The sequence below is a fragment of the Anomaloglossus baeobatrachus genome, chromosome 9 (assembly GCF_048569485.1).
Source record: "Anomaloglossus baeobatrachus isolate aAnoBae1 chromosome 9, aAnoBae1.hap1, whole genome shotgun sequence".
Lineage (NCBI taxonomy): Eukaryota > Metazoa > Chordata > Amphibia > Anura > Aromobatidae > Anomaloglossus > Anomaloglossus baeobatrachus.
In genome coordinates, this window is record NC_134361.1 from 161,721,680 (window position 1) to 161,736,500 (window position 14,821).

General features: G+C 56.5%; 1 protein-coding gene across 1 annotated transcript in view; it reads left to right on the forward strand.

Moving 5' to 3' along the window:
- The window catches only part of BTK (Bruton tyrosine kinase), a 275,754-nt gene that overhangs the window by 88,111 nt on the left and 172,822 nt on the right, over positions 1–14,821 (forward strand). The window lies entirely within an intron of this gene.

Consider the following 14,821-nt stretch of genomic DNA (forward strand, 5'->3'; position numbering starts at 1 on the left):
GGCAACACCTCCGGATTGCTACGGGCTCCGGCTACAGGTCGGTCCGCCAGGGCGGACGGGCTGGGTATCGCTACCGGTTGCGGTGGTAGCGGGCCTAGTGGCGGGGTCGCGGCCCCCGAGACGGGTGGCGAGGGAGGCAACGGGGGGAGAGGGCTTGGACCGGGTCCCTCAGCCGCAGCGACCGGTCCCTCCGGGACATAGGGGCGTGGGTCACTCACCCTCCCTTCCTCCGCTTCCTCCTCGCGTCTCCGCACGGTGGCTATACCGTCCGCCATGTCGGTCTCCCACTCCTCCAAGAGGAGCTGCATCTTAACCTGCAGCCTTAGGTGGAGCTGCGCGGTCCGGATCTCCACCCACGCTGCGGTTCCCGGCGCGGGGGCCACGGTGTTTCGGGACGGCATCCACATGGTGACTTTCTCTCTTCTTTCCAGGAACGGTATGCTTGCAGGGTCCTGGCGTCCCTGCTTTTATAGCTGCGACTACATGCCGCCAGCCGCCATTGCGTCCCCCTTAGCTCTTTCCGGCCCCTCCTCTCTCGGGGCGGGGTCTTGGCCTTCGCGCCTCTACTGCTCGAGAAGACGCTCGAGCGGGAACTTTTCGCGCCAAAGATGGCGGCTTCTGAAATTTTTCTTCCGGCGGTAACAAGGCGCACCTCTACCAAACGGCAGAGCGGTAAGATCCTGTTCGTGACGCCAAGTTGTCGCGGGCGGGGAGGAGGGTGTCAGCACACCGCGCTCACCCCTTCTGCTCGGGTCCGGCTGCTCACTGGTGGCTCGAGCCGTGGGCCGGATCCCGGGGGTTTCTCGAGCGGCACTCCTCGCCCGTGAGTGAAAGGGGATTTGGGGTGTTGGGATAATGTCCGTGACGCCACCCACGGTTGTGGTGATGTGTAGCACCACCGCTGCTCGATGCGGGGATCCCGGGGATGGTGAAGGGGAGCAGCTAGGTGTTGTGTTGCCCCTCCGTGGGCAGGGGTTGGTGATCCCGGGGCCCGGTGATGGCTTGTGAGGTGCAGGGCCTGGTGGGCGCAGGGATGCGGGGGCAGCGCTGTGCCTTGCGGCACTGTGGTACTCACTCAGCCTGAGACACGGACACAGTTTGTACGGTAAACCAAACGGCTGGTAGGACGGTCCCACAGACGGCTGCACCTGCACTCCCGGTAGGTGACGGTGATGTCCCTCTTCCTTGCACCTATGGTTGACTTGTGGTAGCGGTGGATTCCCTCCGGTTACCCGCTCCCCGACTACAATCTGGGCCGGAGGAGCCCTACACTTTGCCCGCAGGCGCTGGCCCTGAGAAACTGGTGCCTTGGCGGTGGCGGCGTCTCTCTGCTTCAGGTTGGGCTGTTGCCTTCAATCGGGACTTGGTTGCTGGGGGATCTACGTCCCCATTCACTGACGGATTCGGCAAATTTGGCGACTCCTAGCCTTGCCGGGGTCCGAGAGGCCCCTGCACTGGTGCTGACTGTCCTTCGGAACACTGCTCCAGACCACCGGGCACACAGCCAACGGGGTCCTTCCAGGAACTTCCAAACGGTCCCCCTCCAGACAGTCACCGCCGTCGCTGACCTTGCTGATCTGGCCCTACACAAAGCTGGACCCTTCAGGCTTTCCTTCCTTCTTGTCACCTCATTTGCTTTCCTCCTTTTCCACTTTTCTACTTTCACTACTTGTTTACTCCTTCACTCCTTCCACTTCCTTCTCCCTGACTCTATCTGCCTGGTACTTCCCGCCTCCAGAGATCTCCTTGGTGGGCGGAGCCAACCGCCTGGCCCACCCCCTGGTGTGAATCATCAGCCTCTGGAGGAAGGCAACAAGGATTTGTAGTTTAGCTGTGATGTGCCTACCTGGAGTGTGGGGTGTGGTGGTGTTGTGACCTGTGACCCCTGGCTTGCCCAGGGCGTCACACATGCGTCCTGCATCCCCTGCACAGTCTATGGAGATTGTGCAAGAGCCGTGCGCACGTGGCATATTAGAACTCAGCGATTCGGCTGCTGCCCGAATCGCTGTGTTCTAACAAGTGACATGTCACTTCTTCCTTGTGGTCTGCATGCTGTCTATAGGGAGAGGCAGCATGCAGAGCGCACGTTCTCTGCCGGCACCATGCGCTTCAGAACGGAGCTTTTCAGCTGCGCTCTGAAGTGCACCTTTTAGGTGCGGTGCAGAGCGCACACGTGCGCACATAGCTTAATGCTCAAAGTGGCCACCGTCAGCTGCAATGCACATCTGGACTTTGGATAGCATACTGTATATTGCTGCACGTTGTGCAATATGGTAGGTGACACGTTTGCACAAGCATCTGTGATATGTGTCGTCGTAGGTCCTACAATGTTGGTGGAGGGGTCGCATACACCTGCTGTTTGATGTGACCTCACAGAAAGAAGTCCAATGGGGTCAGGTGAGCATGGAGGCCATTCCACACAGCCACCATACCCAATGACTTGTAGAAAGGTCTCCATGAGGTATCGCTTCATGTCCACAGCCTTATGAGTTTTACACGTTCTAATCATAGCATTTCTGTGTGCAAGCTGTCGATTCATATTGAATTGATGATGCCCTACAACTTTGTAATTCACTTTTTTCTCTATCTCGTTCCGTTGTCGAGATAAAAATGCTAACTCTGTTGTTTTCCACCAGGTGGAATACACATAGGTGGTTTCGTTGCGTAGTGCATGGCTACTTTATTATACCTAGACACCACTTTTATGCCTATAGCTGCCGCCGTTCTCAAGTTAATGGTGGTGGACAGGATATGGGTGGACACACTGTATTTCAAGAGGAAAGAGGAGGAGGATCCAGCTTCCGGATAGTAGTAAAATTCTTTTTCAAACTTTATTTCCAATGATAAAAATAGGGTACAGTACAGGTCAGGAAGCCCCAGTGGAAGATGGATCATCCTTCTTTTTCCTGTAGAACTACAGCACATGACCACTGAGGAAGGATTCTCCGGTCGTGATGGTTAGTATACCCAACTTAACCTAATAAATAACACACCGACTGCATGCGACTTGGTTAAACAAATTGGCCACAGCAGCCTTTATTACCTATTATTAACATTCTAACACCAGGGGGCGCCGTCCAACGGGCGACCCCAAACAAATAATAGGTAACACATAAATAATAACTGTACATGTAACCCCATGTAGGCCCGGTCCAGAAACCACTTCCTCCACCATATCCCTGGCCGCAACACTCCGACCCAGAGATGAGGTATTAATCACCCCGTGGATTAATACCCCCCAAACTTTGCAGAACCCCGTGCCTGCAATTTACCGGAACCCGGAGACACCATACCAAGACAGTGCCTCTCAGTCCAGCCACCAATCCCTTACAACCGCCTCTAGACCAGACCTACCCCCGCCACAGGACAGGACACGTGACACCTTACGTGGCCTGGACCCGCCACACACCCAAGGCTTGCCCCACCATCACGCAAACCCAAGGCCCATAGATCAGAACCAATCTCATTAAGGTGAACCCCATCACCCCTCCGAAACTGCCACTTCGGCGACTCCAGATCCGCATGTCGCACTGCAATACTGCCGTTTCTCCGCACGAAACGCGCAACCACCCTGTTCACTTGAGCCCGGGCGCGATTAAGCTTCTCAACTGACCGTGCCCCCCTCCACACCAATGTGGCCACAATATCCGACCATACCACTATCAAACCCGGATACCTGGTCCATAAACGCAATAGATCCATCTTGATGTCCCTGATCAAATCACGTGATGCCCGCGCTCCCAAGTCATTTCCCCCCCACGTGCAAAAACCAACACGTTCGGAGGTCTATCCACCCTGCAATAGTATTCAAACTCCGGCACAACCCTGCTCCATTCCATGCCCCGCACACCGAACCACTTGACCAACGCAAGCGATCTGACCACACCCCAACTGCCGACCATTCGGGCGAGCGTCGGCCCGACGGGCCCCCCAGAACACGAAGGAGTGCCCCAGAATCCATATCAGGCAGCTTCCTACAACCAAAGAAACAACTTTAATAAACAAAAAACCCCACCAACTCCAATTTTCAGCAAGGAACCCCGACAAAGCCACAACCAACAACTCTATAAAGCCCTCACTGGGACAACAACTGTGGGCGCACATAACCCCGAAAACGATAAGACTCCCACCAACCGATCCGTCTCACCATGTCATCACCCAGGCCCCAACGCGAAGCCTCTGCAGCTGCCCCGATCCTGAAGGAATGAGACCCGCAATCTCCCGGGCATTCCCCCGCACAGCGCAAACAACTCCTCAGTACGGCCACAAACTGGTAACTAGACAACCAAGACCCATCCACGTGCCATAACAGCGGGCCCGGAAGACCGCCCCCAGGCCGCAAAACTTCCTCACCATCTGCACCGGGCACAACTCATCCCCTTGCACCGCGTACATCACAACCAACCTGCCTCGACCCATCTGGTCTGTTTTGGACCGCTTAAGCTGACACTCTACTCTCCGTCCCACCACTGCCACAACCTCGGACAGCAGACCACTCCCCCTGAACCTGGAAGGGCTCACCAACGCCCCAACAAAAGGCTAACACAAAAGCCGTTGCAAAGCACCCTCTCATAAACTGAGACACAAATTTCCTGCAAACCATCCACCAATCGCCGTAACAAAACCAAAGAAATGGGCCGCCTAGTGTCCCGCTCCTTCGCCCCTTTACGAAAACCCTTCAAGGCCTGCCGCACCCGAAATCCCGCGACACGCCCCACTCACCCCTGACCTTCAACCAAAAGGCCACAGCCGCCACCCTAAGTATCATTGCTGATGCTGACTTCCCAGCCCTGAAATCCTTGCTCACCAATGCCAGTAGCGCCAACAAGTAATTTGCTCGCCCGTCACCAAACATAACTCCCAGCATCTCCTGCCACTCACCGAATTCCTAATTAAACCCGCAGTCAATGCCTCACCAGGCTCCACAAGTCCTCTGGACACATCGCTCCGATCTCGTCCGCCCCCGGCATTAACTCCCGCAACCTGTGGAACTGAAAACGAGATAAAGCGTCCGCCACCCCGTTATCAACCCCCGCCACATGTTTCACAACCACATGAATGTTCCACAGTAAACACTTGAGCACCAAATGCCGCAGATAAGCCACTACCGGTCCGGACTTTGCTGACAAGCTGTTTATCGCATGCACAACCGCCTGATTATCGCAGTGATAGCACACTTTACGTCCCAAAAATTGCGACCCCCACAACTCCACCGCCACCACGATCGGAAATAACTAAAGCAAGGCCAGATTCCTTACCAGACCAACCTGCCGCTATTCCTCAGGCCACCTCCCAATGTACCAATGTCCGTGAAAAAGGGGCAACGAAACCCGCCGACCCGGCCGCGTCCCTGTACAGTTCCAGCGCACCATTGGGCACCACCTTCTTCAACCACAAGGCTTGGCCGTTAAAACGTTGCAAGAAAACATCCCAAACCAGAAAATCCCCCTTGATCTCCCGCGTGACCCGCACAAAGTGCGCCGGGGACCGTACGCCTGCCATAGCTGCAGCCAAAATCCTGGCGAACACCCGCTCCATTGGCATAATCCTGCACGCAAAGTTCAACTTCCCGAGCAAAGACTGCACACCTTCAGCCGCACTTTCCATGCTGCCAGCATTGCTGCTACCATGCACCACAAGTCCACCATCTTCCCCTCCGGCAGCCTGCATTCCATAGCCAAAGAGTCAATCTCAATCCCCAAAAAACCGCATAACCGATGCCGGCCCCTCCGATTTATCCTGTGCCAAAGGGATCCCAAAGCTATCCGCCACTCTCTGTAAGGTGAACAACGAGCCAGCGCAAACCATGGATCCCGCCGGACCGACACCAAGAAAATCATCTAGATAGTGGATAATGGAGGACAAGCCAGGCACGTCCCGCACCACCCACTCAACAAAGGAACTAAACGCCTCAAAATACAAACAAGAAATTGAACAGCCCATAGGCAAACAACGATCAACATAAACTCATCCCCCCACCAGCAACCCAGAAGGTGCTGGCTCTCCGGATGCATCGGCAGCAAACGAAACGCCGATTCTACATCCACCTTTGCCATTAATGCACCGCATCCCGCCGCCCGTACCAAGTCCAGCGCTTTGTCAAACGAGACGTAGTACACTGCCGACAATTCTGGCGCGATGCCATCATTCACTGACGACCCCCCCGGAAATGAAAGATGATGGATGAGCCGAAATTTATTCGGCTCCTTCTTTGGCACCACCCCCAACGGGGACACCACCAGATTACTGCACAGCGGGCTCTCAAATGGACCCCCCATCCTGCCCAACTCAACCTCTGTCCCCAACTTCCCACCCACAACCATAGGGTGCTCCCTCGCCGACCGTAAAGTACGACAAACCGGAGGCAATGCCTCAACCGCCGACGGAATCTGAAAACCGTATAAAAACCAAACCGCAAAATTGACGCCGCTGCCCCGTCCGGATACCTATTTAAAAACGGCGCCATCGCCCCTATTTTCACCGGTGTCCTCCCTTTTACCAAACCCGTCCCCAGCCTTGCCTTTCCCATTTTTTTTTTTAAAAAAAAAAAAACATTTGGAAAAAACTATGTCCCCCCCGCAGCCGGAGCACTCATGCTCGAACCTGCATGCTGCCCCAAATTTGCACTGGCCGTCGTTAACTTGCCAGCACAATCCCTTTTTCTGGGTACCCGAGGGCCCGGCTCCCGTTCCCCCCGACGCCGCCATGAAAGGGCTGGCTCAGGGCCGCCATTAAACGCCTCCATAAAGAAATGTCCTTATGGTCCCACTGCATGCCGGGCCGCAACGCCTTCCGCTGCCTAAACTGCTCATCATACCGCAGCCATGACAAGCCCCTGTCCGTGCGATACGCCACCCCAAGTGCATCCAGAAAACCAAACAGAGCCGAGCAGTGCTCCGGCTCCTTTTCCCCTATTACACGTGACAAAATTGCGAACACCTGCAGCCAATTGGAAAAAGGAACGAGGAATGAGCCTATAACGGCGTTTTTCTTCCTCTTCCCTTTCCTTCTTGGAGTCGTTCGGCTTCACCTTGTCCAGATTAAATTTTTTTTTTTTTTTTTTTTAGGGGTAGCAGGGAAAATATCTTCACATACTCCCCCTTCCAAATCTTGTCCCTCACCTCCTTCTTGAGGTGAGCCCCTAACGGTCCCTCAAAGCACACGTAAACTTGGCCCTATCATCCAAACGCACCACCTCATCCTCCTTTTCCTTTTCTACTGCTGTTTTACCCGCGGGCTCCACTACTCCACCAACCGCACCCGTCCCTACCGGCGCCGCCTCACTGCTGACCGACGCTGCGCCATCCACCGTCGACCCGTCCAGGCCGCTGCTGCCGCCGGCGCGCGCGCTAAACCCTGCAACAAGCCCAGCAACTGACTAAGCAATGCTGACCCCCCCCTGGCGCTGCCGTGCCCGCAGCCACCTCCCCAAAACTAGCACCCCGCGCCGCAAGCAATGCCGAATCCACAGCTAGCTCACCCGACCGTGGCGCAGAAATGGAAATCGGTACCGCGACGTCCTCTGCCATCTGCTCGTCAGATTCGTCCCCCGACCTGAGGGCTCCCTCTTCTTCCTCGCTGTAGTCGTCCTCCACCATTCCAGCTTCAGAGGACACAGCCGATGCATCCCCTCCACCACGGCCGCCCTCCTGGGCCGCCGCGTGGGCACTGGCGGTGGGCATCAGTCTCTTCCTATGCGGCGACAGCCCGCGAGACCGTCCTGTCCCCCGGGCCGCCGCTGACCGAATCCTCTTCCTGGAGGAGCCTCTCCCTGAGCTCAGGGGGCTCCCCACCGTCGCCTCCAGCCCTCCAGGGGCCCCAACCGTGGCATCCCGCTGGGTCTTCCCCGGGAGGGGGAGACCGCTGCTGCCGGGCGCAGTACTGATGACCTGAGGGACCTGGCGGGAACCGCAGGGCTCCCGCCGTCCCCCCTGCTCCCCGCAGCCTCACGGGTATCCGGGTGCCGCCTGCACACACCGGTCCCCCCGCTGGCTGCCTGCGCCCAGCCCCCCCGCCACCCACGGGGGGTACTGCTGGCCTCATTCGACTGCTGGGCCCGCTCCCAGGTGGAAGCTGCCGCAGGGCCGTGTCCCACCGCAGGGTGCCCGTCACCAAGAGCAGGCCCCAGGCTGGGCACGCCCCCTCTCGAAGTCTCCGATCTCCGCCGGGCACGCCCCCGGTCCCGGGCTGCCGCTGGCCTGTTAAAATTGAGCCCGAGGCCTGGGACCGGAAGTAGGCCCCAGGCCGGGCCCACCTTCGTCCAGGCCACCGCTGGCCTCAGATCGTCGCCGGGCTCGCTCCCGGCCGGGAGACGCCGCTGGGCTCCTCACTCCAGCCCGAGGCCCGACATCAGAAGAAGGCCCCGGGCTGGCCACGCCCCCTTTGTGGCCACCGCGGCCTCGCCGGAGATTCCTCCCTGCGGCCGTGGCAGACGCTGGAAGCAGCCGCTGCCCGCCCCGCCGCGGAGGGTCCCGAGGGGGGCTCTCACTGGGCCTCCTTGCCCCCCCTGCGCCCGGGGAATACCTGATGGGGGGTGGGCCTGGAACGCCGCCCGCGGCCGAGGGGGGAACAAGGGGCAGGTGCCGACGGGGAAACCCAGGCAGCCCTGAGGTGGGACTGCACTGCCTGGGCCCCGTGCACCGCCATCGCTGATCGGATCATCCTGTCCAGTTCCTGGAGGTCCGCCATGCCGTTGGTCAGGTCGGAATCCTTTGCTGTCCGGAGTCACAAGGAAGGTAAGACCCCTCCCCTATAGTTTATATACTAGCCCCCTCCCCACCCTACAGTGACCCTATTCCACCAATCCCCTATAAGGGCCCATAATGCCCTTTAATTCACTTTATTAACCCCTCACTCCCTCCCTTCCCTCTGGTCATGTCGCCCCTCCCCCCTATGGGGTCCATGGCTTTCTTTCAGAGTGTTTTGATCCGTGCATGCTGGACCTCCCAACAGATGAGCTGGATACCTCTGCTTTTTGAGCACACTATACATTTCACAGTATGCAACACTATTTTTTCAGTAAAAGCAGCAAACAAAGGATGGAACCCAACAAATCCTATTATAGGTCAAAGTCAAACAATACATAGTGACCAACCAAGTTCTACCAAAAAGGAACCCTCTCTATAATGACAGTCAGGGCCGGCTCCAGGTTTTTGTGGGCCCCGGGCGGAAGAGTCCCGGTGGGCCCCATCCACACGCAGACACACACATACGTACACATACATATACATATTTAAAGACAAACTCACAAAAATACGTATAGAACTGACATCTATACAGTCATATACACTGACATACATAGATACACATCATACATGCATACAGACACACACAACACAACTCTGCTAGATACATACATACAGACACACACAGCTCTGCTGGATACATACACACATAGCTCTGCTACATACATACACACATAGCTCTGCTACATACATACATACACACATAGCTCTGCTGCATATGTCGCGGGCGGAGGAGGGGACGCCGCGCTCTCCCTGTTTTCGGGTCCGGCTGGCACTGCGGCCTGCTGCTGCCGCTGCTCGGTGGCTCGAGCGATGTGCCAGATCCCGGGGACTCGAGCGGCGCTCCTCGCCCGTGAGTGAAAAGGGGATTGGTTTTGGGATGAGTTTATTGTCCATGACGCCACCCACGGTTGTGGTGATTTATTAACACCACCGCTGCTCTGTATGGGGATCCCGGGCAGGATGGTATGGAGCAGCCAGTTGTTATGTTGCCCCTCCGTGGGTAGGGGTTGGTGATCCCGGGGCCCAGTGATGAGGTGGGTGATGCAGGGCTTGGTGGGCGCAGGGACGCGGGGGCAGCGCTTTGCCTTGCGGCACTGTAGTACTCACTCAGCCTGAGACGATGACACAGTTCTCGGTAAACAAACGGCTGGTTGGTCGGATCCCACGGACGGCTGCACTTGCTTTCCCCAGTAGGTGACGGTGACGGTCCCTCTGTCCTGCACCTCTGTTGATATTGGTTGCGATGGGTTCCCACCGGTAACCCGCTCCCCTGCTTGGATATGGGCCGGAGGAGCCCTACTTTGCCCGCAGGCGCTGGCCCTGAGAAACTGGTGCCTTGGCGGTGGCGGTGTCTCTCCTCAATGGTTGGACTTTTGCCTTCAATCGGGACTTGGTTGTTGGGAGACAGACGTCCCCTTCACTGACGGATTTGTCAAATTATGGCGACTCCTAGCCTTGCCGGGATCCGAGAGGTCCCTGCCCTGGTGCTGACTGTCCTTTGTATACTGCTCCAGACCGCCGGGCCACTACCCGTCCGCGGTCCTTCCAGCAACCTCCGAGCAGTCCCACTCCAGACAATCACCGCCGTCTGCTGACCTTGCTGACACTGTCCAGGCACACAGCCACGGACCAACTTCAGGCTTGACTACTGTTGCTTGTTACTTTACTTGACTTCAGCTTCACTCCTCTACCACTTCACTGTTTTCCTCCTTACTCTTTCACTTCCCTCACTAGACTTGACTGTTTACTCCTCCACTCAACTCATCTCTGTTCTTAACTGCACTCGACTCTACTCTGTTCTCAACTGAACTAAACTGCCTGGTTCCTCCCGCCTCCAGGGCTGTGAACTCCTCGGTGGGCGGAGCCAACCGCCTGGCCCACCCCGTGGTGTGAACATCAGCCCCTGGAGGAAGGCAACAAGGATTTGGGTTAGCTTCGATGTTCCTAACTGGGGTGTAGGGTGTGGTGGTGTTGTGACCTGTGACCCCTGGCTTGCCCAGGGCGTCACATTCCCCCTTAGCAAAATGCAGACCGTCCGCGGGCTGCCCGTCCAACACCGGTTTTATTTTCTGTAAATATATAAAAAGGTAAACGGTAACATAATACACTTTATAACTACATCCCACAACGGGAGGCACATTTCTTAAACGTTACTAACGGTTTTACGGGTACGGTTTCCGCTCTCTCCCACCCAAGCAACCTGGCCCTGATGCTGCCCCTAAAACCCAGGCAGCACCCCTTTACCCAAGTCCAGCACAAGTCACCCGAGCGGGATCTGTCCTTCCCCTCCAGAGGGTAGCCACCGGTTCCTGTGGTGGCTGGGTCCCAGCCTGCTCTGCTGAGGGCCCTCCCTCCAACCTGCCTCTCCGGAGGCGGCAAATGCGGAAACGGTACGGTAAACCAACTATTTACATGCCACTAACGTTTGTGGTTGCCCTGCAAGTTCACGGGCTTGTCCATGGATAGTTCCCATGCCAAACTTTCAAACGGTCCCCACGGGGACAACGGTGCCGGCTCCGGCCGGTTGCAAATCACGGTTTCAGATAATCAGGTTAAACTTCGGTTATTATTTTGCTTATCATTTTTCCAACTTTTCAACAAACACAACTCAATGGTGGTCCCAACGGGGACTGGACAACGGTGCTCCGCTGCCCTTACTCAGATCTTTCGGCTGCGGCGGACCCATCCTCTTCCGACATGGGCTCAGTGTCAGGCCCGGAATTACTATCATCCGTCTCTGCGCCAGGCGGGTTGCCGCCAGCTGCCGCAGCTTCTAGGCTTGCCACTCTCTCGGCCCCGGTCACGAAGGGGTGTACGCCCGATGGGCCAGGCGCAGCGCGGTGCACGGGCAAGGAGGGCAGAGGTGGCATGGGGGCCAGGGGTAGACCGGGTCCCTCAGCCGCAGCGGCCGGTCCCTCGGGGACATAGGGGCGTGGGTCACTCACCAGCTCCTCCATCATGGCCTCCATTCCATATACTCGTGCAACCGCAGCTACATTCTCCACCTCCGCGGTCCACTGTTCCATCAACCGGCAGATCTGGTCCCGGTAGTGTCGGCAGATCCCCGCCGTCCGGGCCCTCAGCCATGCCGCTGTTCCGGGCACCGGTTCGGTAGCCTCCGCATAGCTAATGGGAGCGGCCATTCTTTGCAGGGGTCGGCGGATCGTGGGGCCCCAGCGTCTTTATCTGTCTAGCCGCGGCTACATGTGGCCAGCCGCCATTCCGTCTCCCTTAGCTTCTTTTCCGGCCCCTCCTCTATTGGGGCGGAGTTTTGGCCTTCGCGCCTCTGCTACTCGAGAAGACGCTCGAGCGGGAACTTTTCGTGCCAAAGATGGCGACTTCTGAAATTTTTCAGCCGGATACCTCCGGCGGTCACAAGGCGCACCTCTACCCAACGGCAGAGCGGTAAGATCCTATTCGTGACGCCAAGTTGTCGCGGGCGGAGGAGGGGACGCCGCGCTCTCCCTGTGCTCGGGTCCGGCTGGCACTGCGGCCTGCTGCTGCCGCTGCTCGGTGGCTCGAGCGATGGGCCGGATCCCGGGGACTCGAGCGGCGCTCCTCGCCCGTGAGTGAAAAGGGGATTGGTTTTAGGATGAGTTTATTGTCCGTGACGCCACCCACGGTTGTGGTGATTTATTAACACCACCGCTGCTCTGTATGGGGATCCCGGGCAGGATGGTATGGAGCAGCCAGTTGTTATGTTGCCCCTCCGTGGGTAGGGGTTGGTGATCCCGGGGCCCAGTGATGAGGTGGGTGATGCAGGGCTTGGTGGGCGCAGGGACGCAGGGGCAGCGCTGTCCGGCACTGTGGTACTCACTCAGCCTGAGACGATGACACAGTTCTCGGTAAACAAACGGCTGGTTGGTCGGTTCCCACGGACGGCTGCACTTGCTTTCCCCAGTAGGTGACGGTCCCTCTGTCCTGCACCTCTGTTGATATTGGTTGCGATGGGTTCCCACCGGTAACCCGCTCCCCGGCTTGGATATGGGCCGGAGGAGCCCTACTTTGCCCGTAGGCGCTGGCCCTGAGAAACTGGTGCCTTGGCGGTGGCGGTGTCTCTCCTCAATGGTTGGACTTTTGCCTTCAATTGGGACTTGGTTGTTGGGAGACAGACGTCCCCTTCACTGACGGATTTGGCAAATTATGGCGATTCCTAGCCTTGCCGGGATCCGAGAGGTCCCTGCCCTGGTGCTGACTGTCCTTTGTATACTGCTCCAGACCGCCGGGCCACTACCTGTCCGCGGTCCTTCCAGCAACCTCCGAGCAGTCCCACTCCAGACAATCACCGCCGTCTGCTGACCTTGCTGACACTGTCCAGGCACACAGCCACGGACCAACTTCAGGCTTGACTACTGTTGCTTGTTACTTTACTTGACTTCAGCTTCACTCCTCTACCACTTCACTGTTTTCCTCCTTACTCTTTCACTTCCCTCACTAGACTTGACTGTTTACTCCTCCACTCAACTCATCTCTGTTCTCAACTGCACTCGACTCTACTCTGTTCTCAACTGAACTAAACTGCCTGGTTCCTCCCGCCTCCAGGGCTGTGAACTCCTCGGTGGGCGGAGCCAACCGCCTGGCCCACCCCGTGGTGTGAACATCAGCCCCTGGAGGAAGGCAACAAGGATTTGGGTTAGCTTCGATGTTCCTAACTGGGGTGTAGGGTGTGGTGGTGTTGTGACCTGTGACCCCTGGCTTGCCCAGGGCGTCACACATACATACACACATAGCTCTGGTACATACATACATGAATCTGCTACATACATACACATAGCTCTGCTACATACATACACACATAGCTCTGCTGCATACATACAGACACACACAGCTCTGCTGGATACATACACACATAGCTCTGCTACATACATACACACAGCTCTGCTGCATACATACATACATAGCTCTGCTACATACATAGCTCTGCTACATACATACATACACACATAGCTCTGCTACATACATACATGAATCTGCTACATACATACACATAGCTCTGCTACATACATACACACATAGCTCTGCTACATACATACATGAATCTGCTACATACATACACATAGCTCTGCTACATACATACACACATAGCTCTGCTACATACATACACACATAGCTCTGCTACATACATAGCTCTGCTACATACATACATACACACATAGCTCTGCTGCATACATACACACATAGCTCTGGTACATACATACATGAATCTGCTACATACATACACATAGCTCTGCTACATACATACACACATAGCTCTGCTGCATACATACAGACACACACAGCTCTGCTGGATACATACACACATAGCTCTGCTACATACATACACACAGCTCTGCTGCATACATACACACATAGCTCTGCTACATACATAGCTCTGCTACATACATACATACACACATAGCTCTGCTACATACATACATGAATCTGCTACATACATACACACATAGCTCTGCTACATACATACATAGCTCTGCCACATACATACATAGCTCTGCTACATACATACATACACACATAGCTCTGCTACATACATACATGAATCTGCTACATACATACACATAGCTCTGCTACATACATACACACATAGCTCTGCTACATACATACACACATAGCTCTGCTACATACATACAGACACACACGCGGCTCTGGAGGTCCCACACACAGCTCCAGGGGCCAGCACATACAGCACCGAGCACCGGGGGGGGGGGGGCAGGACATACACCTAAGGGAGGAGAAGCCCATACAGCTCACCTGGGCCCATAAATTGGGGGGCGGGGAGGGCACATACCGCTCAAGTCACGGTGGAGAGGGGGCCACACAGCGCCGGAGAGAAGAGCTGTGCTCTGGGTCGCTGGCTAGCACTGCAACTCCTTCATCTGTGGGACTGAGCAGGCCGGTCGGTAGCTCCGCCCACAGATGAAGTTCAAACCAGGAAGTCTGCGTGCCTTAAAGAGACGGCGCTGCAGATTCCTGCCGAGGACTGCGGTCCCCGGAACTCGGCCCGGGGGCAGCAGAACTAAGGCAAGGGGGCCCCGGCCAAGGGGCACCAGAACTGACGAGGCCGAGTGGGCCCCCCC